Raw genomic sequence first — 27,505 nt, forward strand, 5'->3', positions numbered from 1 at the left:
GTTTTCATGTCTGGAAAAGTGCAAAAGTCCCACAGCTTGTTATTAACGTCACGTTTCTTTGATAACAAGATTCACAAGTTTTGGGGAAGATTCACTTCAGAAAAAAAAGAAAAAGTTCCTCACAAAAAGCCATAAAGTTGTCAAATCTCTACACTGTGTGCGATTCTTTGTTGGATTAACTGGAAGGAAAAGAGAATCGTGAGCAGCCTGATAGTCGCAGGAGTGTTTGCAGACTCGGAGATAAAACCTGATGCATTATTTTTGACATTCCTCTCAGAATCCAGAGACGGTATTACATTTTATTTAACCCGAGCCAAGTATTGTGACAATCCGCCGGCATACATGAGAGCAACGTCTTACTAAATCAATCTTTATCTCTCACCCGCTTCTCTCCACCAAATTTCTATTTCCTAACACCTCAGCTGCGGTGCTGCGCACCCTGAAGGCGCCGCATCAGCCCGATGACACAGCTTTCTTTGATTTCCCATTAGTCGTTTTCTTTCTCTCCCTCCTCGGATAACTCTGACATCGCCCTCGTCATTTCAGCTAACGCTTTCAAGCTTCGCTGCACCATCCACTATCTTTTCCTCCCAACAGAATTCTTTGCCAGACGAGTCCCGGCTTCAGATTTGTGTTGGGAAAAAAAAAAAAAAAAAAAAAAAACGCATCACTTTCTGCTCTTTAAAGCTTCCAGTAACGGATTAGGCGTTTAGCTCTTTTAGCCTAACTGTGCTATCATACTTCGTCAAACAAGGTGAAAACAACCCGGCGTCCCTGAAGCCACCTCAGCCGGAGCTGTGAAAATAAACGCTGTGAAACCAAGAGATTTTCTGCTCCACATCATCAGTGGCCACAGTTCCTGTTTGAGAAATCCACGGCCGATCCCGCCGCCAGGTGACGGCAGGTAGCGCCGCGTCCGCAGCACTAAATAATACAGCGCGAGAAGAGTCTATAAATACGATGTGATCAAACAAACTTACCTGTTGGCCAGCCAGGAGGAATGCAGCGTTTGGAGAGAGAGAGACGCCGTCCGCCATGGCCCAGTGGAGCAGAAGAAAGGGAGAAAGAGAGAGAGAGAGAAAAAAAACACACAGTCAGGCAGAGCAAAAACCTTTGGAAATAAATAATTGAAGATGGCGAGGCTCTTAAAATGCCATTTGGGCAGGAATATTGAAATGAAAGAAACACCTCGCAGTATAAATTATTAAAAATGGGAGTGTGATTGTCTTGGCGGCAGTGAGAGCAGGAGCTGATCCTCCCTCGCCCGGGCGGAATAGCCAAGCGGGGATTGGCGACCGCCGCACTGAAAGTGCCGCCGAAGGTGTGTGAAGAATTCAAATGCTTCATTGGTTGAACACATGCGAAATCTGTCAAAAATATTGCTTCATTATGACCCCGCACAAGACCTAAATAACAAAAAGAAAAGAAAAAAAAAAGGAATTCAGAAACGGGCCGGCTGAATGCAAAGCAGCGGCTCCAGTGACATGCACCAAGTTAAACACTCATTCATTATGTATGCAGCTTCCTGGAGAGCTGGAATTACCTTTATACGAGGGGCTATCTGCTGTGCAAATGAGGAAGACGTAGTGGGGCCAATTGCATAAAAGCAATGACTTAGTTTGATGTTATTACTCTTTCATTAGCTCAACTTAATCACATTTCGCTCTTTTCACCGAACCCACGGCGCAAACGGAAACACAGAGCCGCAGCCGGGAGCACGCAGGAAATGAAAGGGACGGACTGTAAAGTGGAATAAACCAGAAACAAAACCAATTAATGCAGTTTTCTTACAAACTGTCAGGGTACAAGACTGTTCGTGTGGCATCAAAAAGCGGCGTTGCGTTTCGGTGCGCACCCTATTCTGCCTGGCGACCCGCGGCGGGCAGCCAAGTCTTTGATAGTCCTCGGAGCCCTGATGGCTCCAGGCAACAAGCCGCCGCAGTGTGAAGCAGAAAGCTACGAGCGCTACAGTCCATCATCACCTGCTGAGCCGTCTTCCACCCCAACAAATATTACTCCACGACATCCTGACACATCAGAGACGTTTTAGCAAAGCGGCTGCACTGGAGACACGACGAGAGACAAATCCTGCCCACATCCCACCTTATGACAGGGATATTAAACTGTTTGAAGATGTGGCACAAATTCATTTTTCAGCTCCACAGTCAGGCTTTTAATTATGGTCGGAGTGCTAGAGACTGGTATCAAGACGACAATGTTAGGGTCTTGATCTGGACTCTGTTCTCCACCCACTAAAGTCTTGGCCTTTTCTTGGCATGCTATGGTCTTGGTCTTGACTAAGTCTTCTACCTCTTTAAAGTCTTGGTTTTTCCCTGGAATGCTCTTTTCATGGTCTTGACTCGGTCTCAGGCTCTAAAGTCTTGGTCTTGGTGTTGGTCTTAACTGGGTCCTCTACCCTTTCAAGGTCTTGATCTGATCTTGGGATGTTCTGGTCTTGGTCTTGACTAAGTCTTCTACCTCTTAAAAGTCTTGGTTTTTCCCTTGGATGCTCTTTTCATGGTCTTGACTCGGTCTTGGTCTCGACTCTGTCCTTCACCTCTTTAAAGTCTCGGTCTTTTCCTGGCTTGCTCTTGTTCAGTGGTCTTGTCGAAGGTTTTACTTTTAATATAATCCACAACTATCACATTCTGACAAAGCATTACTTTTTAAAAATTATTTTGCATTTGTTGTTTAGTGACTGTAAAAGAAGGAATTTAACCCAAAATAGTACAGAATTTTGCAAAATATCATCTGTGTCAAGTCAGCGTTTCCAGGTTCCAGGCTTCCGGGCTGATGTCTCAGAACCACCGGGACCAGAAGGCAGATCTGGGGATTCCCCCAGTCTCAGGTTATGATATTTATATTCATGCATGTCAGAGATTAAGCAGGACATTATTGAAATAGACGTGATGTGTTTGTACTGTGGGGAGCATGAAGATGTGCCTGTTAAAGGTCAGAAGGACCAAACACACACTGCCACCTGGGTAAAGATTAGCTCTTAGTAGCGCTCAGTCATCCAGGAGAGAAACCCAACAAATCGTATTCAACCCCCCAATCGAAGAGAAATTAGCAGGGATGGCAGAGGTGGAAATCTGAGTCTTTCTTTCTCTGCAGCTAAAATTTATAAAATCTCCGAAGCAGGCGGCGAGACAGACGATCAGGACGGACGGAGTTTACGTCTCTCTAAGTTATCCGACGTCGTTTAGAGGTGTCAAAAGATTTTTTTTCCCCCTTTCCTTTTTCCTTTTGGGACAGTAATTATATTTGACAGAGAGCCACAGGAACAATTGGAAGGACAAAAAAAAACAAAACAAAAAAAACCCTTTTCTCATTTTTCAATCATAATGAAAAATAGACCCAACAATCACATTAACTGTGGGAAATACAAAAAAACTAAAATGAGATGCAAATACTAAAATGTATCCCTATTTTTTTTTTCAGGTGTGATCAATTTATCATTTTAGTTTTATGTTACTTTTCAGACATTTTTTTAATAAGGGATCAATAAAAAACATTAAATACAAAAAATATTTAAAAAAATACTGTGATCTGGTCTCATATCAAATGGTGAGAATTAACAATTAATAAGACATGGAACTAAAATAGAAGTCAAACTGCAACAGAAGAAGAAAGAGTAAAGCTGAAAGGCTTTCAGTCATGAAACTACAAGACTGTATTCTGGCTTTCAGACATTTGTTGATGAATGATCAAACCGAATGTAGCTTCAGTCAGCGTCTTCCACCTGATAGAAATCAAGGGGAAGAAAATGGGTTACTGTATATGTACGAGTTCAGATATGCCTCAAATGTTCATTTGATGCTTTTATCTCTGATAGCAACGAGAAAAAAGTTCTAAGACATGGTTTGATTTACATATAAGTCTGAAAAGCCTGGATTAATAATAGCATAATCACAAGTTGGTACAACGATTTAGTCCTCATCCCCTATTTTACTCGCAGTTTTACAAAACGCAAAATGCAAAACTTTCTAACAAAACCTTCAATTTCAGGTTTCATTCATGCCTTGAAATAAAAAAAAGGAAGCTGCAGACATTTCCCTCTTTACTGACTGATGCAATATACCATCTATTTTAGTATTTGCACATTCTATCTGTGTCTATTAACCTCTTCTGTCTGTGCTGTGCCTAACCCAAAGACTTTTAATTTTGCAGGAATGATAACCAAAAACAGCCGGTGCATCAAGCTCAACAAGCCGGTGCTTCTCTAAAGCCGAGTGCTTGAAGGAAAAGACGGAAATGGAAAAAACACAAAAACCCTCCTGACCGAGTCGACCGAGTTTCTGAAGGAGCGGTGAAACATTCATAAATTCATCAAGTGTTGGAGAATGGATTTCCCTGTGTCTGTTGCTGGTTTACAGCTCTTGAAAGTAATGACAGTTAGTGTGTGTGTGTGTGTGTGTGTGTGTACAGGAAGACAAAGGGACTTGTTTACTCCGTTTCATGGCCTCCATCCCTCCCTCCACACGGTGATTGCCTCTTTAAATCCCTCATCTGTGCTCCGAGCTCATTTTGCCAGTATTCGGGCCAGACGCTGTGAGGCCTTCACTTACAGATCGGAGCAATTAGCATGGAGAACGTCCGATCATGATAACGGAGCGGGCGAAGAGACGAGCCGAAATGATTTGGACGCCGGCGGCCGTTCAGTCAGTCAATCACTTCATCGGTCTGACAATCGAACAGCCAAGCAGCCAATCAGATCCTGTCAGTCTGTCAGCGGGATCCTGCTTCTGCAAACGGGCCGGTGGATCAGCCGCTCATACACTCCACCGGTCGACTTTATCCCGACCCGCTGAGGTACACAGACTTCAAGCTCCAGCGAGGACGCAAGTAACAGTGAAACTGAAGACGGAATAAAAGGAAATAAAGGATCAGGAAGTTATTAGTGTTTACTTGAGGTGGACTATTTAAAGAAAACAAAAACAATTAAAACTGAAATGTTTGCCTTGAAAGATCTATATGAATGGAATAGAGCATACTTTCAGTTTCCCTGAGGGAAACTCTCGGGAACAGGATACAGTAAATCAGTGTTTGATCATATTTTCATACTAAACTAAATCATGAGCATTATTTTCTCACATGCTGCTCATAAAGATATGCTTAAACCACCAAAGACATGGTGAAAATGTCTTTAATACAAATTTCTCAAGAGTAGCATCCCATTTCTGGCTCCTTTCAGGATGCATCGATGCCACTTTTCTAAAGGTTCAGCATCATGATGACAAGTAAGGTTGAGCTTCTTGCAGATACCGAGTCCTGATACCAGTTCTTACTTGTTAAGTGTCATAAAGCAGCCACGCAGCTCCTCATTACCCTGTCCGTGAGATAGACGATATCAGAACATCTTTATTTAAGCAGAATTAGATGAAATAAACATACCGAAGCTGTATGAGCTGCAGCACTCTACCACAATAACTTTAAAACTTTCTGCTTTTCACCAGTTTCATAATGGATTCAGATCAATTCACTGAAAAGAAACATTAAAAAAAAAAGTCAAATTCAGTGTAAAAAGAGATGTTTTCTCTTCTTCTGTCTCCATCCGGCCGGATCTCCTTCCCGTTCCTCTTTTCATCTCCTCTCTTCTTTCTCATTTGTCTTGTCATAGCACAGTAATGGCCCATAAAACATTAATTTCATTATTCCAGCAGTATGGCTGTTAGCTAGACATTGAGCGGGTGGCGGGCGGGGAGGGAAGGAGAAACAGATTAGTGGGACAGAGAAATCAAACCGAGCGGCGAGACTTGTACATCATCAAGCTTTTCCTGCCATCCAACCCAAACAGGGCTCCAACAACATCAACCCAATTCAATTATTCTGCTGGGCACGCTTGAAGAACAGAAAGCGACGCATAATGGAAACATGCACCGTGGATGTTTCTTCATGTTTTCATTCATTCAATTAAATGATTGTGTGTGAAATGAAATAATGAAAATACCAGCTGATGGATCCTAATTCCAAATACACTCTTGGCTGTAAATAAATTGAATTATTTTCTACACGGGTGTTTATATGGTGCTTATTCTTTAATTTAATTCATGTTAGATTTACATGATGTCCTCTGTGCTGCAACACAATAAGCCGATAAGTTTATTTTTTTCAGAAGGACAAAGATCCTGGTATCTACGCTGATTACGTTTGCTCATGAAACAAACTGCCGTCATGCTGCCTGATTTGTATTTACTTTGATGTTTGTCTGGGAGAAATGCATATGAAACTAAAAAAACCAGTAAATATTTCAATATTATGATATGTAACTAAACAGCCTTTAGTGTCATTCTTTTGTAAGTCAAACAGCGTGTGTTGGTTTACTTTCTGGAAACAGCATCAACATCGTGTTCTCAGAACACAGAGAACTGACGGCTTTTCCCCTAAAATTAATCTGCATTTCTCTGGCTTTTGGCAGAACGATGCTGAAATCTTCCGCTGCGGAGCTGTGATCAACGTCATGTTCGTCTGACAGAAACAGAACTGTGTCATCGGCAAACTGGCCGATCGGGTGATGTTTTTGAAAATGACTTCAGGTGTGTGCTTCCAGGTGCAATTGGGACAAGTGTTGTTGTTATGGGATGTTTTTTTTTGTTTGTTTGTTTTTGGGGCTTAGCTGTGAATACAGACTTGAAACATTGAAGAGAAAAGATGCTTTATTCCATGTCGAACAGCAGGAAGAATAATCCTCGCTCAACTCACTGCATCACATGTCTGTAACACAAAGAGATGCAAACACTGCATAGCTTATTATTAAAAGATTAAATGCTTGATTCAAGTGTGTCTATTAATGAGTACTACTGTATTTATGAAGATCATTTGCATGGATGATTGTGAAATTAGGCTCTTTGATGACAAGATATGCAGGATTTATCGGAGCAAAACGACGGCGCTTCAAAGCTGCATCCAGAAATTCCTCATCTTTCATTTTTGTGCATATTGTGTCTTGTGGGTAATTAGCTTTGTTCCTCTCAAAACCACCAGAGAGCAATATTCGCATTTCATTTAGAGGTCCTGAATTCCCAACATGTGATGAATCCAGTCATGTACCTGATGGCGTAATTGATACAACCCGGCCATTTGATTTGATCACCATTGGCTCGCAACGCAAGGACAAGATTAAGCAGCATGATTCCCAGTGATTATGGGTTTAATTGGATTTCTAATTGGTTTTCTGTGCTCTCTCTATAGTTACACTTCACCACCTCAAATGCTTAAAAGCACTTACTCCCGTTCGCGGCGGTGAATTAGCGCGTCACTCTCCGACAAGCTCTGCAGTTCTTCACTGAAGAGCAACAGAAAAAAACACTGGGCCAACTGGGCTGCCGTAAACATCAACACACCAGATCGATGTGGGCCACACACACACATAATTTAACCTCTGGAGCGATAAGCGTTTGCTGCATATATGTATTTGTTTTTCTCAGTTTTCCATTTGAATCCCTCATTACAGTCAAGGTGAGCTACGAGGACGCAAAAAGCAAAACTGTGCAAAAAGGTGACCAGTAATGGGATCGGTGGATTAATCCCATTCAAATTGTGGAGTTAAAGTAAACATCTAAACACACAGAGCAACCCTTACCCCTGCCCACACACATAATGGTGACTTGATGGAAATAAATACTGGCTGTTAATATCAGAGCAGTTTTACTCTTCCAGCCAAGACCAACATGTTAAAAATGATCAATATCGGACAATATATCGTGCATCCCTTTAAACTACGATTTCAATGACTAGTTAACTCAGCAGCTGAGTGCAACATTTGCACTCTTCCATATACCGAGTCAGGGAGTCGGTAACACTCATCCAGCACCGATTCTCCAACAGGAAGTCAGAATAAAGAAAACGCCCCAGCTATTTCTGTGGTCGCAGTATCAGCCATCCACTTGGGTAAACACGCCAAGCTTGGCAAACGCGGCGCTACTCAAGAATCTCCAGGGTGGGAGGCGCTAAAAGACCCACCACACACAGCAGTAATAATAGACATTGAAGGACAACGAGGGAGGAAATCCACGGTGCAAGATGATGGCGGCTAAATATATAAATTAGAGGACTTGGAAGCATGGACCATAATCAAGCCTTCAGGGATGCAGCCTTGATGATGGTATTAAGAAGTCTGTCTGGTTGGAGATAAAGTGTGTGTTTCAAGCTCCACAGCCTCGGGGAAAAGGACATATTTGCCCATCCTGAAGGTATATTCCACCAGAGGAGCCACATTATCGCATCCATCTGACCGAAGACGCCACTCGAGGCAGTTCTATGAGCGTGCTGGGTACATTCACATCAAATGTTCCAGAATAAATGAAATGTTTGAAGTATTTGACAGATTTGGCAACAACTCTGTGCAAAGGGTCCATCATGCATTACTGGTTCCAAACATGATGCACAACACTTCCACTAATTAGAAAGGGAAAAATATCCATTTCTGAAATGGAAAAATAGATTTCTAACAAATGTTCTGCATTTGATTGCTTTTTTTTTCTTCGAGAAGTAGAACAAGAGGCGGAGTTTCAGCTGTCGGGCATCTGTCATGTAAAATCAGGAGACTAAAACAGTCTGGACTCTGAAGGTCCGGCTTCAGAATTCTCAGTTTAATAAATCTCTCGGTAGGAGCTGGTTCTGGACGCTCTGGACCTTTTTTCTACAGGAGCTGCTGTAGGTTTAGACTGCTGGGAGCTGCAGTGAACTGAACTGCTTTCCTTTATGGCTCAGCATACGAGATGTTTCACGACAGAAAGTCTCCTCCGCCGAGTCTGGTTCTGCAGGATTCTTCCTTTAAAAAGTGAGTTTTCCCTTTCTCTGGGTGTTCCTCTGTGAAAATACTGTATCTTGAGATTAGAAAACTTTTTCTTTATTCTTACTACCTTGAGAAGAGAGACTGTGGGGATTTATGTTACAGGCAGTCAGACGGGGAAGGTTTCAGATTAAAAGCGTGGAGAGAAAAAAAGTAATGAGGAACCGTTTAAAATACATCGGTTACTGTGATTACTATAACTACTGCTTTACTGTTTTACTAGCCTCTCCCAACAATTCCTGAAGGATCTGACTGTTTCCATGCTTTGTGTGAGTTCATATCTATGATACCCATTAATCTTCCCCATCGCCTGGAAAATCGCATTACATAAGATTATGGGGGAAGCAGAGGTGAGCGTACAGTCAGTTTGCCCTGCGAGCATCACTGCGGAGCAGCCATTAGTACTAATGTTTGCATCTTCTGCTTGCATGAGGGTTTTTATTTTGATGAATTTGGCTTTCCTGCAGTACCACACACCACCACTGGGGTCCACAGCTGTAGCAGAGCTCACCGGGCCTGGTTACGTTACAGAGAAGCAGATTACACCGGATTAAAGCACTACGGAGTTGAAGAGTCCATTTGAGATTAAAGCAGGTTAGGACCGAACAGTCTGCCTCTGTTTTCCTCCTCTGGAGAAGCTTTCTGCGTGTTGTGATAACGCCTGAGCCTCCGAAAAGGAAATTTCAAGCCTGTGAGAGGACTTTCCTTCCTGACCCTGCAGTATTTCTTGAGTTCATATACTGTGTATATATTTGATTTCTCTTGAGTTCCCAGTGCGTTGCACTTTCCAATAAGATACTGGTGTGAAGCTTAGCACTGGTTTTGTGTTCAGCTCCTCTCCACGTGGCTCCGGCTGCCCTTTCGCTCCTTCCTCAGCTCATATATCACGTCCAGCCAGGCCTCGCGACAAGCCAGAGCCCTGCATTTGAAAACACATTACTTTTTAAGACCCCCTGAGAAATTGTGAGAGGAGGAAGAGTAATAGAGCTTTCCCACTCTCTCTTGTAAAGCACCCGCTGTGCACATATGAGATTGTGTGTGTTCGGGAGTGTGTCGAAAGGCTTTTTTTTTTTTTTGGTCTGTGTGTGTTGGGAGACCTGAGGTTGGAAGCTGAAATAGACCAACAATAACAAGCAGTAAATTCCGACAGCTCTGTGTTGTTTGTTCCTTATTGACCATGGAGGATCTCAGTGAGATAAATTCAGCTCCACACTTCATCTCAGAGCGATTTGGAAGAAAAATATGAGTTTCTAATCACCAGGGTTGAACTGAACCAATTAGAAATCATCGTGTCTGGATTCGCATCACGACGTACGCATTACTTTTCTGTCTTTATGTTTTTAGTCACTCTTGTTTTCAAACCATGTGGAAAACTGCAAAATTCCAGTTTCTGTGTTATAAAACTGAAACTCTTGTCAGCAGCAGTATCTTTTCATGGGAAATAGAGCTGGTCGAGTAATCACTGATTCTGATGTGAGTTTGGAGAGTTTGGACTTGGTCGTCCTGATGGGTTTGAGTTAGAACGACTTTACCCAGACTCCCACTTTAGGCAGAGATGCACGGTGAAGCTGGTTTTTACAGCACATTTAGAGCTTTTCAGAAGTTCTGCATTTCTGACATTAGCATGGAGGAAGTAAACATTACGAGCAGTATTGCCTTCCCTAATGGGCCATAAACAACTTGCTAATGCTTGTAAACTGTCACATTTCCACACCTCACTGCTCAGCGGGGAAACATTTTAACTTCAGGTTTACAATTTACAACCAATTATCTAATCCGGCGCAGGCTGAGTTCTGCACCGACCGACACGGGCGTCACGACGCAGGACAGACGACGAACCCGGCAGCCGCCGGCGCCAACCGGGAGGATGATCACACCGAGTGTGTCTGACAGAGGAAGGGATTCTCATTCTCCCCGAGTCTCACACTCCAAAGGGAAGGCACTGATGTTCCAGTGCAGCACCTCTGCTGCACCAGCACTTCTTCTTCTCTATTTCTTTTTTTTCCCCTACCAGCAGATCTAAGACTCTCCCAGGGATCTCTAGCAGGTATATGTGTCTCTGGAGTGCTTTCTCTCACCACTTCTTTTTTCTCGTCTCTCTTATATGGTCTCTTTGTCCCCCTCTCCCTCCCGCCTTTTATTTCAACCAGGAACACAGGGTAAAAATCATCAGTGTGGCTGGAGGATGCTCAGAGGGGATGAAGCGACACACTCCAGCAGAGACATGAAGACATCTCTCCGGATGCATTAATGAATCGAAAGGCGACCAGGCCAAGACGGAGCAGAAACTCCACCGACACATCCGCCGAGGCACTAACAACAGGAACATCGAACCAATTCAAGGGTTTAAAAAGGAAAACAATAGCTTCCTCATTTTAGCTTTAATGATTAAATCCATTGAGATAAATTAAGGTTTTTGCTATATTATGAGACTCCATCTGTGAGATACAATAAAAAGAAAGAAAGAACTGAGAATCCAATTTGTTGTTGAATTCATCAGCAGAAACTCACATTCTCTATTTTTTTCTCAACTAACAGGACTTTAAATATAAAGGGAGAATATCTGAATCAGTTCGTTCTGCCTTTAGTTTGTCTCGGAGTATTTTTCTTTTTTCACCTCTGAATGACATTTCCGATGAAGACAGGAGAATCCGGTCAAAACAAAAACCCTCTGAACTGTGCCTGCCTGAAGAGAAGACGAGAGAAACGAAGAGTTTCATCCAATCAGAGCCAGGGATCAAGAAGTCATAGCTATTGATTTTAAATGTCTAATTGCAGATATTTTTCAGAATCGGTGTGAATAACTCACTGTTCAGGGTTTACAGATCATCCATCATGAGAGCAGTTTCCTCTGAATGCAGATGGAAGATCTCCAGTCTCCAGTTTGCCTCTGTCACATGACGGACGCTCGAGCTTTGACTGAACGAGTTGGATTTTCCAGATATATGATGGAAAACATTGCATGACGTCACATGACGCCACGTTTGAAGAGAACTGATATTTTCAAAGCCTGAACTTTTTCTTGTTTTCTCTGCTGCAGCTCCTTTAGTTCCCTCCCAAAAAATGCTCAACTCGCAGCCCTGAAAATAACCTCCTGTGGAGGCAGAGCACCACAACCAGCCCATGACAACGCACTATTTCTTTGAGTTTAGTTTCTTTTTTTTTTCTTCTTCTTCTTTTTCTTGCTGCTGCACTCCCAGTAAAAGTTATTCGATTCCCTTTGGGGTCTGATATGCCACAAGAAAAATACTGTTCCAGACCATGAAAATTGGACCCTGGGAAGCTACACGATGGATGGATGAATGGATGGGTGGATCACAGATGGTAAATACAATGGATAAAGCTTTCGTGACGTTCCCATTCTGAATATTTCAGTGAGCTCAGCAGGAAGTCCCCATATTGGACATTTGAAACTGGATCTAAATGTGATTGGTCCAGCCTGTCATGTGACTGCATGGACAGAGGAGGCACTGTGATCGGGCGATTTATGCAAAACTTTAACTCGTAATATAAAATCAACAGATGATTGATGTGAAAATCAGAGTCTGGTGAAGCAGCACGGGTGTAGGAACTAGTGACAGACACCAGAACCTGTTCTGAAAGCGGGCGCTTTATATGTTAATTTGCACTCTGAAAATCGGCATTTTTAAATATGTTCCAATGAGACCCGGGCTCTTTCTGAAACCAGCATCATCGCCCCCTGCTGGAATTTCAGAATTACAGCTTTTTTGCACTTCCGCATTATCTTCATGTTTTATGAGCGGAGCTTGGCACGGATGGATGAATGGGTGGGTGCATGGGTGGATGGACGATGCATCGATGGCTGGATGCGTGGATGGATGATGGATGGATGGATGATGAGTTTATGGATGATGGCTGGATAAGTCTAATTTTTGTTTTTGTCTGTGAAAAAGGTTCGTTCAGGAATATTTTCAGTTATCGTCTCCTCGGGTGAAATTACTTGCCGGCACCATGATGAGCACCTGAAGCATTCCCGATGGAGGTAGAGTTGTGTCCGGTTGAGTACGAGTGGACGACAGGCACATTAAGAGATTAGTCAAAAACCTGAAAAGATCAGACGGTGTTGTTCCTGCAGTCAAATGGCACGGGCTGCGTTTCAGACGACGCAGCAGATGGAGGACTTCATTAGGAGGGAACCTGAGAAAGGTTCGGCAATATGGAATAGAAGGCCAGAGAAAATGTCAGCGGCCCCTAAGGAGGCTTTTGTACGCCGTCTGTATGATCCTTCACACATGCGCAGACACACACACTGGAGTGCCGCAGTGTTGACGGGGACCTGAAAGGTTAATTAGTCACCATGGGGGAAAACTCAAAGGACGTCAGCTCAGCCTCTTTCCCTCATCAGTCTCTTGCTGTCTGCAGGCCTCAGTTCCCTGCTGTGCCTTTTGATTCCATCCTGGAGGAAACGACCACTTGAAATCTAAATTAAAGAGTTGAATGAAAATAATGGCTCCGCTCATCATTGGAGAGGAGCGGCGAATTAACGGGGTAGACTGGGAAAAAAAAAAAAAAACTGCATGGAGAGAATGGATGAGGCCCTTGATATGTTAAATCCATCAGAAGCAGGATCTGCTCACAGCAGGGGGGGAGCAGGTCTGATGGTTACATATCCTGTACATGTATTTATCTACACCGGTAGACACGTCCTGAGCTATTTCACATGCTATTAATAATGCATGGCGGCACTTACTGTGCCCGACCCATCAATCCACGGCTACTGAAGCAGAAAAAGGCTTATCTCATAAGTTTTCCTGACTTCAGGCTGAGATGAAGTGAGCCGATGATGTTAGACTCTCATTAAGCCATTATGCAGTGTGGAAGAAACAGCATCTGCTGACCTATGAGGCAGCTCTCGTTAAAGGTACAAAGGAGCTTTCATCAAATCCGATGTCTCAGACAGCGCTGGACAAATTCTGAAGAAGCTGAATGCTTCATTACCAGCCGTATTCTGCCATTTAACAAAAACAACAACAAAAAAAAAAAGATGAAGCGATCGGTCAAATTGGAACACGGTAATTAAAGGTCAGCAGTGAGGAGAACATATGTGAAGGATCAACCGAGAGACGAGACGATCAGTCCAATCTGTGCCTGCAATGTTCACGGGAAACAACGTATATAATGATATACCTTATCTGGTAAAGTGCGTCGGTTAAAACACAAAGTGTCAGTCATGGCAGCTGAAGCTTAACTCTTCCGAATTACAGAAATAGAGAATCAAAGATCAGGATCCAGATGCAGCTTCTGACACATTCCCAGCAGAGATGTGCTGAATGGTAAACGGTTGATGAACAGAATATCAGTGATTTCTCCTGAAGTGAAACTCATCAGTAAAAGCTCATATTGACTTGTCGGTTTGTTTATATGACGCCCAATGGCGTTCTCCATCCACCCACTTCCAAATCCCCCATAATGCACCACTTCGCAGCATCTATGAGGCAATAGCATGGATGGAAATTTGAATGTATGAACTTCTTTTTTTTTTTTTTTTTTTTTTTTTTAACCGAAGGAAAACTGGAGCTCATCTTGCCTACTTTACACATAATCAAAGATTATAAAATCCATCACACGGTGACTCTGCCGCACAGCTGGCTGGAGAAGCTCGATATGATTCACTCATTAGCTTTGACTGAAGCGTGGAAAATGCCACCAACTGTCCCTGCACAAATCATCCGCCCAGCCACAGAAGTTATGAGTCAAAACTGCAACCAGAGTTCCCAGAAATCCCTGTTTCAACAGCAAAGTCAGACTTCTGTGGAGATGACTGGGATTCGGTTATTTCAAACTCTGTATTTACATTGTCTTCTCTGTCAGAAAATAAAATAAATAGAAGCTCCTGGGTCGGCTGTGGCTCTGATCTGAATGCAGTTCCCTCAGGGATTAGCACCAAGATGTGGGGATTCCCAGGAGACTGATCACGCTCTCCTCAAGACTCAAGGCTCCTTTTCTGAGAAATAAAACACAACAAATCACATCAACTGAATTTCAAATAACAAGAGATAGAACTCATGCTCCATGCAGCTCTTCAATGGGAGCTTTTTGTTTTCTCTGAGCCAGATGTTCCCCGCAGCCAATCGCAGCGCTCCAGACTTTGTTCTGTAAAGTAATGAGAGACATTTCTTAGCGTGTCTCACTCTTCTGGAGAGTCGTGGCGCTGTCAGGACGAGCGGCGAGCGGCGGGCGCACATCACAGGAGCAGAAACAAACAGACGAGCTCCGGCCGCCACACACTCTTTACACAATCACTTCTTCTCAAATTAATACCATTACGAATTCATAACCGTTCCCATTATGCCACATAATGTCTAAATATCTATATTTAAATGTCTCTGTGTTGAGTCTGTGCGGACAGAAGATGAATGGCGAGGTGGGTTTCAGCTCATTCTCACTACAAACATGAAACACTACAAAAACCTCTCTCTCTCTCTCCCTCTCTCTCTCTCTCCCTCTCTCTCTGGCCTTTGATTATGGGAGAAGACGGAGCGTCTGAATTCAGCCACCAGGCCATTAATCTGCGACTGGGTCAGAGATGAGGGACTCCTCAGCCGCCGCCCGCGGGGAGCGATGTGCTCGGGTCGGGTCGGACCGCCGCATGAGAGAAAAGCGCCGACGGCCACCCGGACGCTGGCGCAACACGGCCTGCGATACGCTTTACTTTGAAAGTCTCAGTGATGGAATCACCATCGGTCCACCTTAAAGAACCAACAGCACGGTCCAAACACAATCTGACACCGTTTTCATAAAGCTCTGACTCACTTCCTGATTCATCTGCTGAAAGCAACTTTTTGAAAACGCCCCGACTCGGTTTCAGTGTAGACAGTTGGAAACGCAACTTCTCTGAAACGCTGCTACTGTCCCCGTTTTTTGATCTTTACAATGTCAAACGCAACGGCTTAATTGTGTTGAACATTTTTAAGGTGGACAGGGGAGCGGCGGGTCCTCAGAAAGACGAACGACCTGACCTTTCAGACTTTAATGATGGATGCTGTGACTTTCCTCCTCCTTCTGCTGGGTTGTTCTCCCTGAGCCATTAAGACCGGCTCTCATCTGAAGACTCTCATCATTTTTCTTAGCGTCGTCTCTCTTTTTTCCACATTTTTCTGTCCTCCAAACTTAGCCGAGGTAGTGAAACACTTTAGTCTGTTTGATGGATGAATTAATAACAGTCGACGGAGGAAACAGCAAACAAGAGTGTTAGAAAAAAAGTAATTATTCCACAAAATATGAGTTTTTATTATGACTAGGTTATTGATAAAGAGTTCACACATTAGTAATATAAGGATTTAGTCCACATTAAAGGTGCTGTAGGCAGGATTCTGCATCTCCGCCATCTTGCTTAGATGGCGATTTGAAACCCAGCACAGCCAATCCTGTCCTGTTTTCTCTGACATCACGCCCTTACGTAAGTTAAGCCCCTCCCACAAGAACGTGCGACGAACGCCCCTCGACCAATCACGGTTAGAGCCTCATGGGCTCTTCTGATTGGTCAAAGATACCTGGAGCTGTCGAGATTCCTTTTCAGCTCAGAACAGAGACAGATGGAAACGCTGCGCCCTCGCGGTAGTGCAGTTATGCTACACTCCTAAAGGATTATCAATGGATACTCTAACATTTAATCCAAAGAAAACACAGAAACATTAGCATTGACTAGCAAAATCCTGCCTACAGCACCTTTAAAGGATAACCTCTTGAGATCAGATCATTAAGACTTTCAGTCAGAGTTTGGGATTAAAATAGACTCGTACTTTTTTTCACTTGTTGGAGAGATTTACTCAAACGCTGATTATAAGCTGGAGAACAGGAAGTATGTCGACTCTCTGTGGAGGCTTGTCATCCATCCGTCCATCCAGAATTATTGATACTAAGATACTTTCTCAATTTGTTGAGGAACAGTTCAGTTATCCTTCTTCAAACAAACTATAATTATTTTAAAACTAATCTTAAAAACTATTTTTATTCATTTGCTTCAAACCCAGTCTGAGACTCAGCTCCTGGTTTTACTATCTGCATCATTGGGTGCGTTTACATGCAGTCAATAACCCTTTCTTAACCAGAATATTCGCAATAACCCGGTTGCGCACAGCCATGTAAACACGTGCAAAAACCTGAATATGCTCATATTCCGGTTTTTAAAAACCTGAATATTACCCCTGGGTTACTCCTTTTCTAACCTGAATTTCTGGTCATATAAACGTGCATCAGAATATCCCGGTCGAAAGGGACATGAAATACTGCTCTGCGCATGTTCTACCCGCAAGGAATCTCAGTCATTTGAGTCCAGGAACTACTTGTGACACAGTTTAACTACTACTTAGTAAGTAAAATGTGCCAAAACGATCGTTCAGTCCTTCTGTTTTACTGAAAAAAACAGCGCATGCATCATTAAACATATTACCACGTCTTGCTGGCTTACTCTTATTCTAACAACATGCAGAGAGAGCCTGCAGCGCCCTTCTTCTTCTGTGGTGTCTGTGTAAAATAAGGTTGAACATGCAAACAGCACACCTAGTGGCATGAAGAGCAAATGCAGTCATGGCGTCATCTGTGTGTCTTGGTTTGAATGGGGATATCCCTGATCATGTAAACAGGAGTAACTCTGTCTGTTTAAGCATGTAAACGGGTTATTCCAAATGATTCAGAAACCGGAATATTGACCTTAACCCGAATATTGAGTGCATGTAAACGTAGTCAGTGTCTTTTTATCATTTTTACTGTATTTTATCCTGCATGTCATGTTTTTATTTTTCCATATCTATTCATATCCAGCCCTTTGGCTCAGCTGTGCTGATTCTGAAGCTCTATATAAATAAAGTTGAGTTTTACAGTTGAGTTATCGGGATGATCGTCCAGGATGAGCCCAAGCGCCTGGCGGACGTCCGTATAAAGCACGGATCAGACCTTCCCCGTTTCCCTCCAGCCGCCTGTCAGCTCTGCTCGGCGGCGGCGTTCGCTTTTATCAGGGTTTTGCTCTTCCTGCCGGCGTGTGCAGAGACTCTGCTTGTTACTGTTTTGGCTTTGTGTGTATTCAGTGAGAACCACGGCACCCAGTCGGCTCACCTCTGCTCTCTCTCTCTGTGAATGATGGGTCAGGGTGTGTGTGTGTGTGCGTGTGCGTGTGTGTGTGTGTTTGCAGAACTCGGTTTGCAGCTCAGCTCTATATTTCCTTTATTGATCCGGATTATTTATGCTCTACGCTTCAGCATTTGATCAACTCTTTGACACGTTCAGGAATAATTCGCAGAAGCTGTTTAACTTTAATTTTCTTAAACTTTCCTTTAAATCGCACGTGCATGGTTTTGAATTAGTGATTCTGTCTGCAGAGGCTTTTTCCTCCCCGAGGTTCTTTCTTTTGCTGTTGGTTGTTTTCTCTGGACTTGGTCGCTGTGAAAATTAAGAGTTTAAAGACAGAGGGAGTCATAAATCACACAGATTATAAAGCCCTTTTAGACAGTGTGGTTTTAGGAATGTACACTGGAGCTGATTATCAGCTCATTTCAAGCCAGTCGTCACAAATAAGTCTTGCATTATGCGCAGGGAAACTTCTCTAATTCTAAATCCAGGAAAGTTAAGAGAAACTTCTGAGGTTCTCTTCAGTACCAGTAAAAATCAGATACCGAAAAAAACAGTTAAAAAAAAGCCCTTCTGATTCCCTGAAAACTGTTTCTATCAAAACCAGCTCTGTCAACGTTAACGTGCTCTTCATAATTATATAAATGCGATCCATAATGTTTATGAACAAACAAGCTTTTTTGACCCTTGCCCTCACCAGCGATCTTTTTTCATATGTCACGCAGCAATGCAATAAATTGCGATTAACTTATGAAATTATACAATTAGCATTTTAATAAACAATAAATCTTTTGACAGCTGTAATCTAAATCATATTGGTGCGACTTCAGCGGATGTGCATGTATCTAAAACGTAAAGCCAGTTGGTATGGATATTTTTTTTCTACCTTCTTTCTCAGGCCTCGTGGTCTGCAGTGAAACTACGCCTCCATTCAAGACATTTTCAAGTGAAAATGGACAACTTCCACTGAGTTTTGAGTGTTTGTTTACTCAATAGTGGTGCCATCATTTTCAAAATGTGTCAATTCTTCTGAAACGAAAACACAAAACCAATAGATGTTCACTGGAAACATTGTGCAAACAGGTTAAAGGTTTCAAACAACATTCCTAAATGACCTGAGGTCTGAAAGAAACCCCCCACAGCCATACTGCTGGAGATCCCATCGCTTCAAAATCAGACTCCGAAGCCTCTTATCGAAGCAGTTCCTGCTTTTCCTCCTGTTTTATTGGTTTGAGTGTTTGTCCGACAGGAGTGGGAGCAAACTGCAGAGGATCATGAAGGAGAGGAGAACGATCGCTGGAATAACGCTGCCTGACCTTCAGAAGGCGAGTCAATCCGGGTCTATTCCAGCTGAATTCACTCATCCACTCTGCTTCCGTCCAGCTGGGGGTTTCAGGGGTAAGGGTTTCATTTTCAAGGCAAAATATTATTTTGGCTCCAGAGAGGTGAAATCTGATTTGAATAAAGCAGCAACAACAGCTGTGGTAAAACGTAATTGAAGGCAGAAGACCTCTGGACCCGTCCGTCCACGGTCACCCTGCTCAGGCTGCAGTGAGGAGAACATGGAGGCTGCACCTTCAGAAATGCTCCAATCAGAAGTATTTCTGGGCCAGAACCGGCCTCCAGACCAGCATTAGCCTCAAAGCCCGGCTGTCAGGGTGCATTTCTAAAAACATGCATAATGCAACACAATTTTTTTTTTTTTTTTTAATTTCACTGTATTTTGCACCATAAAGTATCATTAAAATTGGCTTTTTGTCGAGGATGGAGTCATTTTCTGCCATAATTGGGAAACATTTTGCTAAAACATGCATTCCTTCAAGAGTTACACGCAAAACGAAGAAAAACTTTCAAGTGTAAATTTAAAGGTCCGGCCCACTCCAGAGAAAACTGCGCTGTATGTGCTCGGTGGTAAATCACCAGAAAAGGTGTCCTGCTGGCACATTTCAGAACACTGTGCGGCTTTTTGCAGCATCTTTGTACTAACTGCAGCCTGTTCAGCTGATTCCGGCCGACGACAGTGACTTTACTGACGCCGTCTTGTTGACAGAGGTCTGTCGTTACTGTTGTCGGGACGTCTCGGCTCTCAGAATAAAACATGCGTCCTTGTGCGCGTCACTGGAAATAAACTTGTTTATATCTGGCAGGGATATTTTGTTGAGAGAAAACACATCTGGCTTTCCTGTTCTGAGCCCCCAATGTCACTTTGGGACGGGGTTAAAACACTGAATACCAGAGCGCCTCTCATGGATGAAGCAAAAAAAAAAAAAAAAGGATAATGAAACACTCGACAGGCCATTTTTTTTTAACTCCAATTTTGCATTCCGACGATATGAAATTGTTTCCCTGCACACAGTGCTGGTCTCTGCTACCTATTCAACCCAACACGAGAGCGCGATCTGTGGAGGGAATTTATTTATTCCTGCATCATTTGGCAGTTTGTCTTTGTGATAGTGAAAGATATGAAAAATGTGTTGCTGCAAGAGAGCAATTTATGATTATTCTAGCAGCAGGGCGACAGGGAGATGGAGGAGACAGAGGAAATGGTAATTAGATAAACAAATGTGTCACATTTTCAACGTGACTCACACTTTAGGTACACACTCAGGATAAAGTCACCTATATTTTTTTTGACAGGCTTAATGAGCCTCACCAAAACCATGCTCCACAGATCACAGTCTGTTTCTTCCCGGTTTAATTAGAGACATTTTTTTTTTTCCACCCTCTTGTATAATTCCTGCTTTCCACCGCCGAGGTCAGTTCAGAGCACGTGACGATGGACGGAGCCTGTTGTGGGATTTAAATAGTAGGAAAATGCACGGTGTTGTGCTCTGGGTCCCTCTCCCCGGCCCTTTAGCAGGGCTTTACGGCGGGATCGAGACCCCAAACTGCTCGGCTGATATAATCCGTCTCCTCTCTCAGCAATTACAGGGAAGAAAGACACACCAAGATGGAGAGACTATTAAAAAAAAAAAAAAGAAATGCAATTCTATTTCTGAAATTGTGAAGCAGAGCACCGGCGCAACTGCAGTTTTAGCAGAATTTCAAACCACATTTTGGCCGCTGTCGACCTTTGGAGGAGCTGTAAATCTCTTTATCCAGCCGTGGATCCATCCAGGATTCCCCGATTCTGCCGCCGATGTGTTCAAACGACCGAGACGCCGTCATACTGACTCTTAATAGTGAAATTATACTTTAGAAACTTGATGAATAAGATAGTGTGTGAACTGAAGCACACTCGGCAGACAGCTGCTATGTGATGGATTCCTTCTCTCAGTGAGGTTTGTGCATTTGTGGCATGAGCAGCAGAGGAGCTGGCTCTCACCCGCTCCCTCTCAGCGTGAGGTTACAGAGGAAGTCTCTCAGGTCGCCTGCAGGGTTCGATGATCTCGCAATTAGAGAAATCACCGAGCGGTGACAGTGATGGCGGCTGAGATTGGTCCTGCGCCGCCGCTGAGCTTCATTAATAAACCCTGATCAGTTTGCGCGGAGAGCTCCTACTTCTTTAATTCAAGCCGCGAGAACGAGGCAACGCTTTGCTGCCGGATTTATTGAACCCACGTCCAAAATCTACTTTATCTGATGTCAGAGCGGCTTTATAAATAAGTCATGAATCAATTATTAGTTGGAAGTGAGAGTGACTCTATTGGAGTGGAAGGGAACTATAATTGTGATGTTTATTGCCTCCGACTCCGTTCGCACACGTTTTACCACCTGGGTTGATTCCAAATGGGAAACGACGGACGAGAAATTCACACGTGTTCCATTTATTGATGGCATTTTTCACCAAACTCAACTTGATATAAATGCAGCAGCCGGATAACGGTTCGCGACTTTCCAAACCAACACCGATTTGAACACTAACCCTAAAACCTCAGTCAGCCTGATACAGGGATGCTTTTTTCCACCTGATACCGGATCGGCGCATCGATGCAGCAACACACCACGTTTCACCTGCCGAACACGCTTCACGCTATCAATCGCATTCACACATCAGTGGAGGCGTCTGCCATCCATCCACTGGGAGCAGTTCAGGGATCAGCGCCTAAACATGTGGAATCAAGCAAAGAACCTTGCAAGACGACCACTTAGCAGCTCCATGTGTGGAATTCCTTTCCAGGAACTTGAAGATCCATGCAGTGAGTATTGAAGCCGTCCGGCCCAGTCAGGATGAAAAGCAGCTCCTGAATTGAAATGACTCGGAACGCCACTGATCTAGAAAATAGAAAGAACTAATGCTTTAATTATGATGGCGTGTGGCGCCGCCCTGGAGGATCCCGCTCAGCTGACCAGGGTGAAAATTCAAACGCTTCTGCAGCTGTAGGCGAGGGAAAAAAAGGAAAAGCCCCAGTGGGATGGGCTGAGTAAATGAGGCCAGTGTGCTCATGATGCGGCTGGCGGGGAGGAACCCGGCTCGGACCGACTCCCTTCCACTTGCTCGCCTCACATCTGGGCCGGGGCGGGAACAAAAGGGTCGACGCCAACCCAACAGGCAGCGTTAGCGCGCCGATTATCATCCCACGCACGGCCGCACACGCCTGCACCAACACACACACACACACACACACACACACACACACACACACTCTCACACACACCAGCCAGCTCTGCAGCCACAGAGCACAGTGTCCTGATCGTGACTGAGATGCAGAGAGATGGACGGAGCGAAGGCAGGAGACGGAGAGAGAGAGAAGGAGAAGTGGGAATGGCAGCTGGTGCTTCCCACCAACCTCCTGCTGTCTGATTTCTGTCTGTGGCTTCTCTCCTCCTCTCAGTATTTTACAGAATCGCTCTTCGTTACACACCGAGGCCTTCGTTCGCTTCACTTCAACGTCCATCCCTCCATAGTTTGCGGTCACATCCTCACTCTCTTTTGTACACAAAAAAACATGCGAATAAACTTGCTGTCCCACATTTCAGAGGCTTCTGCTTTGATGTAACGCTTTATCCAGGCCAGAGGTGTCAAACATAAGTCCCGTGGGTGAAAACTGGCCCACATGACGCTCCAATCTGGCCCTTTGAACGACTAACAATTTTGTAAAGACATCAGTTTTTTTTTTTCCAGAGCTGAGCTATCGGTGATAGTGCCATCAAAGTGGCTTTAAGTTGCAATTGATCTTTTTTTCTGTCGTAATTATTGGGTTTTGTTGTAAAAATGTAGACATTTTCATTATGTATGCTATAAAAAAAAAAACCCTTAAAGCATAAATCTAAAGGCTTTTATGGCATTATTTAACTGGTTTGGACCACTCAAGGTGAAACTGGCTGCGTGTAACCTCTGAACTACAATGTGCTGAACTCCCCTCATCCAGGCCGTACTAATTTCCTTAACCCAAGAACCACAAATTGACACTAAAACACAATCTTCAGAGCCCACGGGCGGAGCATATTCCTGGTTTTGAAGGACAGAGGAGATCAACATGCATGCGGGCTCCCGGGTTAGCAGGGAGCTGAGAGAGGAGCAGCGTCGCAGCTGTTCTCTGCAGCAGAGAGAAAAGGCCCTTTAATCTGCCGCCCTCCCCACTCTGCAGCCAGCTCGCCGCCTCGCTCTCTCCTCTGCTGTGAAAAAGGTTAGAGGTGCCATAGGACTCAGGAGTATGTTTGTATGCCTTTCTGACATGGCCAGATGCTATTTGGCAGAGTAGAAAGAGAAAAAAAAATCACACTAAAAAGGGCTTTATGCCCAGACTGTCAATGCTATATGGCTTTTTTTTCCCCATGATGCTACACAAGCACGCTGCCTGCAGAGCTACTGCACCAACAGCACTTGAGTACCTGCACTCACCTGCATCAGTCATACTTTAATCATGTTTAGCATGTAGCATGGCTCGGAGCGGTTAAGCTAACGAGCGCCATCGAGCTAACTCTTCAGTGGCGAAGCTGCTGCTGTTTCACGCACCATCGTTCTGCAGTCTTACGTTTGTCGCCCTCATTAATATTAAGGATCTCAGTCACTCGTGCCAGCTTGCATCCCTTCAGGCGCCGTGGCGGACGCCACGTCATACGGCGATGCACCGATACAGGTAAAGGTGAATCAGTAGAAACACTCAGCCTGCCCTCCCCCTCCTCCTGTCTCATCACATCTCCCCGAGTCTCTGACTGTCACTGCTCCAGATTACCCGCCAAGAAAAAAAGGTGCAATTTTCCTCGTGCCCACAAAGAGGAGGAGGGTTGAGGGGTAAGAAGATCTGATTAATGCACATATCCTCTTTATATATTCATGACTATTTCCTGGAGTCTATTAGAAAGACATGACTTATTCAAGTGGTGGTTTTGATTGAAGTTCTGGCTGTCTCTGCAGTTGACTTTCCATCTTTCATTTTTCCAGTCCTCCTCCGTGGGTGCCATCTCCGTCCTGCCCATTCTCCCCACTCCGTTCTTCAACCCCACCCTGCTCTCCTTTCATTCTGGAGAGCCTCAATTGATTGGACGTGACAGATTATACCCGGTCGCCTCCACTCCGCTCTGCTCGCCGTGAGAGAGGAGCGACTCTCAGTGAACCGGCGACGGGCGGCGGTTTGGTCGCGGCTCCATCTATTATGGATCTGGAGGAAAATGTTGCTGTTGTGAAGGTTTTTGGTCGAGTGGCTGCACCCCCGCCTTGCCTGTAAGGTCCTGATTATACATTCACAGCAAAGCAGAACTATTTTTGGGAGCTGAATGGTTTTGCTAAGTTTGAGAAATTACGATATTATGGATCTTAAAAAAAAAGGAAAGAAAGAAAAAAGCCTTGATGTTTTATTTCCCTGCAGTAGCAGATTTTCTCAGTTTTTTAAATGCACACCCTCAAACTGGGACTTGGGCTGCAGATTTAGAGAGTTACAGCTCCAGACAGACAAACCTGATGTGCAGGTATGGCTGCTGGGACTTACGTTAAATAGAAACACGTGTGACGCTGGCGGTCTTCTCTGATTAAATGAAACCTGAGGCTCTGTTCACATGTTTTCAGGTGGAAACCCAAAACGTTTCATTGAGCTTTGGGTGTCAGTTTTCATGAAAACAGTTCTCTATGTCACTGAAAACACAACTTCTTGGAAATTGGCTCCAAAGATGGAGATTTTCGGGAATATTTTGACTTAAAGAGCATCATCTGCAAAATGCTGCCATGTAAACACAAAACTTTTCTGAAACACACACGAAAAAAAAAAAAAAAAGAACAAACAAGCAGATGCGGGGCATCCAAACACTGGACTTCCTAACTCTATGTACTTTCAATTACCAGGTGTTTGGGGTTAGTGCGTTACAAATCACTGAAAACTGGACTCCTACCACACCATCGCGGTTCTGCATCAGCTCTTCTTAGATGCATCCACTGTTTACTAGAGACCTTCTACCCGTCTGTTGGATGAGTGTAAATGGGAAATGACAGTTTTTGCACACCTTGAATCGGTGCTAATTGACCCACCAGTTCTAATCTTCCACAGGATGCGCTCGTCCTCCATCTGGCGCCACGTGGGGTTCAGTGTCTGGTCGGGATTTAACCCGCCGACCCGGGAATCTAAGAACGACACGCTTTACCACCTGAGCCACAGCTGCCTGCAGCTACCATGAAATTCAGTCGCAAACTTTCTCATGGTTTGATGCATCTCCAACTTAGAAGACATACTTGTAATTCTCCATCATTGGTTCAATTTTGTGCAGAACATTTGCTACAACAGGAAAGAAAGACGGCGTCGTTGAACATGATGCTATCTAAGTGATCCTATCGTCAATAAAAATATAAAACAGGTCACTGCAACCATTGTTTTAGCTTTTATTCTCCTGTCCACAGCTGTTCTAAACCCACTCTACAGTGACCAGGGTCGTTGTTTTATTACATATATATATATATATATATATATATATATATATATATATATATATATATATATATATATATATATATATATATATATATATATATGAGAGGAAGCCAGAACACCCATCCAGAAAACGCACACCTGCATTTAGACAACATATAAATTCCAACCATAAAGAAACAGACCCGGCAGTTTTCTGCCTAGTGCTTCAAATAACTGTTTTGCAACTAACTTAACTTGAAAATCTACATATTTAAATGCAATTAGTTCCTCTGTAATTTATTTTCAAGTGGCAGAAATATATTCTGATGATTCTGCAGGTTGTGAAGCAGACAGGCGAAGCCTCCAGTGTTCCCGGGTGGTGTTACTCCGCTTCAGACGGCACGGTGACCCCGTCTGCCTCCGTTTACCAGAAAAATCCGCTCAATGCTCGACCCGCTGCAAGCACAGCTCGCTAATGAGGATAAGAGCCTCCGTCAAATCTGGAACCTGGAGTCAAATCATCTCTTTTCCTGCAGATCTCCGTCGGATTAAGACGGGATGGACTCATCTGGGCAGCGGAGAGTCGGATATCTGTGGAAACTGAGGATTTCTCCAGGATCTGCACCATGTTTTTCACCCACAAGCTCACAGCCGAGGCAGGTGACTGGGATTCCAGGCCAGTGGGTCATTTCAGGCTCAGATACTCATTTCTTAGTGCATATTCACACACACTTTTTTAAACAAATTTTTTATTTTTGCCTTTTTTGGAAACCTGAAGAGGCATTCTAGGGCAAAACCAATGATTACACTGAAATGAATGAGTTCCATGCTGCATACCTTGTTTATTTTCTGGCTGTCGGACTGTTGGGAAGCTTCAGGAATAGTGACGGCCCTCAGTCCCAGCGCTCGGCTCCTGACACAATATTTCTATTACACACTTTCTCACTTACACATCCATCTTGCTGGTTTCTATTTTTGGCATTTTTTTCCCTCCATTTGTCCCTTTACATACATACATAGTAGCACACACACAGACACACACAGACAGACATTTCTGTCCAATCCTGAACCATCGTGAATTCTGAAGACAAATCAGCCGTGAATCATAAGTTCCACTTACAAATTTGTGAATAAAGACGGTCTGACACCCCTCGCGTGCGACAGAAGGCTTCCGCTCCTGCTGAGCGTTTGCAAGTAAGAAGTCAGCAGCAAACATACCGATAATGAGTCACGTTAAGAGGGGGAACGTAGTTAAAGAGGAGTGCAGACGTACGAATCCACCGCACAATTGTTTGACTCATTAAAACCAGAGAGGAGGGAAAGCGTGGACTCGGCCGTACGCATTCAACAGCCTCTTACGTCCGTGAGGCGAGCAGCTGGAGTGCTCCAGCGCCCACCTGAACACACACACACACACACACACACACACACTCACACACACACAAAGAGAAAAGCTTTTAAATGCAGCCCAGTCCATTCATTGCAAACGTGGCATCAAGAACAAAAAGAAGGCGAAATGGAGCGGTTCCTCTGGCTCGGCCGCCGTGAGGATTCAGGCTGATTAAAGCCTGTCAGGTGTGTGTGGACAAATCTGCGTTTTCAGTCTCCCTCCAGCTGGGAAGGAGGAGCACTGCTGGGCCGGCGGAGACCGAGACGGTACTTGAAAGTGCAGCGAAGCCAGCGCGGCTCCACAGGCCGCGGACGCCGCCGTGGGAGCCGCCGTCCACAACACCTGTTATTACCGAGGCGACAGGAGGCCTCCGGACTGCCGGCACGGAGCCGCTAATGGATCAATTACGCTGCGAGACACAGAGGCTGCCAGGCTTTGTGTTCCATTAAATTC

At 44.1% G+C, this 27,505-nt stretch overlaps 1 protein-coding gene across 1 annotated transcript in view; it reads right to left on the reverse strand.

The window, feature by feature from the left end:
• nrg3a (neuregulin 3a) overlaps positions 1-27,505 on the reverse strand; it is a 381,203-nt gene that overhangs the window by 179,812 nt on the left and 173,886 nt on the right. The gene's annotated exons all lie outside the window — the stretch shown is intronic.

The sequence above is a fragment of the Salarias fasciatus genome, chromosome 13 (genome assembly GCF_902148845.1).
Source record: "Salarias fasciatus chromosome 13, fSalaFa1.1, whole genome shotgun sequence".
NCBI lineage: Eukaryota > Metazoa > Chordata > Actinopteri > Blenniiformes > Blenniidae > Salarias > Salarias fasciatus.